We start from the raw sequence: 4,508 nt of genomic DNA on the forward strand, positions 1-4,508 counted from the left end.
TGTTCTTCATTACCCATTCAAGCCGTCTCCAGCCATTATTAGTCTCAAAGTGGGTTCCTCGTCATCGAATTATTATCCTTAGCTTCCTGTTGCTCAGCGGTAAATTTGTTTGTTTGTTTTTAATTATGCACAAAGCTACACAAGGGCTATCTGTGCTCTGCCCACCACGGGTATCGAAACCCGGTTTCTAGCGTTGTAAGTCTGCAGACATACCGCTGTGCCACTGGGGGGCACTCAGCGGTAAGAATGGTGTCTTTAAACGCTACAAATCATATTTCAATATTCGCAATGGGTACAGCACAGATAAGCCATTGTGTAGCTTTGTTCTTAATAACAAAATAATAATCCTTATAATACTGGACTTATTTTTGGCATCAACTAATGAAAGATGTTTTCTCAAAATAAAGATCAGCTAAAAAAACTGCTGTGGTACAAAAAAATAAAAAAATAAAGACTTATACCACGAAAAATGATTAATGCAAAATATATGTTTTAATATTCACAACGTTTCGGGATGGGATGCCCGTTCTCTGCAGATTTTTTTTTAATCACCAGAGGAAGAGCGTCCCAGCTCGAAACGTTGTGAATATTAAAACATGTATTTCGCATTAGCCATTTATCGTGCTATAAGTTTTGATTTTTCAATTTTTTGTTTTCGATTTTCTTAAAATAAGATATTAATTATTATTATTATTATTGAATGTCCTTATGAAAACTGTAATATTTACGAGTACTTCCACTCTTTTAATATTAACTTCCGATAAGAGCAAGCTATTTATTTAGAGCGAAACTAAAAATCAACCTTGCAATCAGTATGCTAGTTACATATATTTTACTTTTGTTTTTATTTATAAAGATTAGAATGCATTGTTTCACAGTTGAATACTTTCGCTGTCAACGATACTTTCGGCCGTAATCCCAATAATATCTCACGAGGTTCGGCCAGCTTAGGAGATTTAGGTTAGTCCTAAATACATACATATATATTAAGTTAACAATGCAAAACAATCTCTATAGTAAAAGTATAATAACAACAAATAGAATAAAAAAGCAATAACACTCGATATTTTAAACAGTCTAATTAATACTTTTAATTAAATAATACAGTATACTTTATTTAGAGAACACAGAAACCCGAATGTTGTCTTGAATTACTGTCGTAGAATTAATTTTCTTTGAAAAACATAAGCCACTCATTCAGTAGTGTAATTTTAAAGGAAAATGGTAACATTGAAATATTTATGACGACTCATGTTCCTGTTTACATATTGTCGAGTTAATTGGTTTATTTTATATAAAGTACAATCAAAATGTAATTTTAACGAAGATACAAAATAATGAATAGGAAATTAGAACAATACCTGAATCGTCCATGAAAAAATAACAATGTTAAACTTCGTACAAAGAAAACAATGTTTACTTATAATTATTTTTAATAATGTAGCCCCTCAGTGGCACAGTGATATGTCTGCTGATTTATCACACTAGAAACCGGGTTTAGATACCTGTGGTGGGCAGAGCACGCCCATTGTGTAGTGTTGTGCTTAACTACAAATAAACAAACAAATACTAAATGTTGTTATTAATATTAACTTTCCATCAGAGCAAGCTACCTACTTCAAGTAAAACTCAAAATCAACTTGGCAATGAGTATAACTAATTAAGTATACCATTCTTACGTTCTTTTTATCATTTGGGTATTCTCACCGTTAACGATATTTTCGGCCGTGAACCCAATAATATCTCACGAGGCTCGACCAGCTTAGGAGATCTGAGTTAATCCTAAGTCCATATACTAAGTTAACATTGCAAAACAATCTCTATAATAAAAGTATAGCTATATAAAATTACATTAAATATTTTGAACATCCTAATCAATACTATCAATGAAAGCAACATAAAAAAATAATAGAGTATATCTTACTTACGGACAGAACACATAAAACCAGCTGTTAGCTTCAAGTTCTGTTATAGACGTCATCGGTCTTTGTCTTCTCTCTGCCCTGGAACCCTCTGGACATGTATTTCTCATCTCTCTATTCTCCAACCTCAAGGCCCCCTAGTGGCACAGCGGTATGTCTTCGGACTTACAACACTAGAACCCGGTTTCGATACCCGTGGTGGGCAGAGCACAGATATCCCATTGTGTAGCTTTGTGCATAACTTAAAACAAACAAACAAATCCAACCTCAAGACTTTAAATTCGCCAGAAGACAAGATATATCAACCTCTCTAGCTAAAATTAAATAACTCACGAATGTAACAAATAAATTATCGTGAGCGGGGCGAAGAGGGATACTAATATCCCTGAATACCCCAGTTTAGGAAAATTTCTTTCCTTTAAGAACTAAATTCCTGTCACGAAATTTTCGGTTTTTTTACTTCTGTTATAGATTTAATGCTCATTGAACAACTTAGCGTCAGTATAATCACGTATAAGCAAAACTTCCCACAATCCTCCTTAAAAACGTTTCCTGACCAACGAAAAACCATTATATGTTCTGACAGTGCAACTTCAGAGGAGCCTGATATTTGAGATGAATGCTACGCCACATGTTACTGTGTAAAGACCCGTACGCACAATGTTTTAAAGAGGGTTCTAATTTGTGAGATCAAAAGCGAACACATATTGGGCAAAGCACAATCATCATGCAAAGCATGCTAATGCTACGGGGGTCTGAGAGCATGCTCCCCATAAAAGTTGTAAAAAATAGATGCTATGAGATTAAATCTGGAAGCAATTTTGCATTAAATATAGCTAAAACTGTTCACATAAAATCCACAAACATCCAATGAAAAGTAAACAAATCATCATTCTGTTGTGACACTGCATGAGAAGCTAGACCTAAATGAACATAAATATGTATGTTTATTATAGTAAAATACTGTATTATCTACATACAGAGTAGTTATTGATTGTTAAATCATATAAGTAATTTAAACAACTGTGTACAACAATAGTATATTAGCTATTTCAATCATTAGCTATCATATACGTACATGCATGCACTACTGAAATAACTTGTGAACATACTCTATTATTCTGGGATGCTTTTCCGTAAATAACTTAAATACGGTTTCAGTGTTGATACCAGTGTCATAATACTTATGTATTAAAGCTAGAGCACTCAGTCTTTCTTCGGTTTGTGTACACTTCAGGTAATTATTCAACAGGCGGAGAGCAGATGCCGAATGTTCACATGAACATGAACTTAGTGACAGTGTGGCAAAGAGTTTCGGCAACATAAAGATATTTGGTACCCTGTAATAACCTATTAAAGCAGTCAGCCAGTATCTGGAGCCTGTTCTGGAGAGCTATAGTTTGTTTGTTTTTGAATTTCGCCCAAAGCTACACGAGGGCTATCTGCGCTAGCCGTCCCTAATTTAGCAGTGTAAGACTAGAGGGAAGACAGTTATTTATCACCACCCACCGCCAACTCTTGGGCTACTCTTTTACCAACGAATAGTGGGATTGACCGTCACGTTATAACGCCCCTACGGCTGAAAGGGCGAGCATTTTTGGTGGGACGGGAATGAGAATGTTCAGTAATAACAATAAGACCTTGAGAGGGAAGTTACAACAATCGTAGAAATGGAAAATAAAATAAATAGCAGAAAGTAATGTAACTCTTAATTAATGACATAATGTTATACCATATATGGAACTGTTATACAGCAAGTATCATCTGGTTACACTTTTGTTTCTGTTAGAAGATTAACAGCTGGTTTGCTTAGACATTCGTGTCATTTAATAAATCAGAAATATTAGCTCTCATTATTCTATTGAAACTAGTCGTAGTGAGTGGTGACTAACTTCTTGGCATTCTCGTATTAGCAAAAGAATATGGTGAAGGATGTTTATTATGTAAGAAATATTGTAATTTGCCAAACTTAAAGCAGTAGATCATATACTGTATATATTAAAGAGATAACAGCTGGGATATCTGTTCTGTCCGTAAATTATTGAAATCTAAGCTGTGAACATAATATGATCACTGGATTAGAATTATCTAATAAGATCAATTAGTTGGTTGAACTAGAAGTATGTACATGTTTGTGTAAGTGCATTTATTGTCTTACATGTCAGAATAGTAACCGCAATATCAGGAGGAATGTCAGGAGATGTTATGATTGTTTTGTTTGTTTGTTTTTGAATTTCGCGCAAAGCTACACGAGGGCTATCTGCGCTAGCCGTCCCTAATTTTGCAGTGTAAGTCGAGTGTCCTAACCACCTGGCCATGCCGGGCAAGATATGTTATGATGAATTAAAACTGTATTCCTGACTTTTCTTAGTTGGGAAAAAGAGACTAAACACAAAATAAAAGAGTGAAAAACATTATTTATTTCACAACACAACAATACTGCTCTCAACCTATTGAAGAGCTCTAAATCAGATGATGAATTAGTCCAATTCTGAAGGAATTCTATAAAAAAAAAGACTGGGAGATTTTTTTTTAATTTCGCGCAAAGCTACACGAGGGCTATTTGCGCTAGCCATCCCTAATTTA

This window comes from Limulus polyphemus, unplaced genomic scaffold (genome assembly GCF_000517525.1).
Source record: "Limulus polyphemus unplaced genomic scaffold, Limulus_polyphemus-2.1.2 Scaffold2576, whole genome shotgun sequence".
NCBI classification, from domain to species: domain Eukaryota; kingdom Metazoa; phylum Arthropoda; class Merostomata; order Xiphosura; family Limulidae; genus Limulus; species Limulus polyphemus.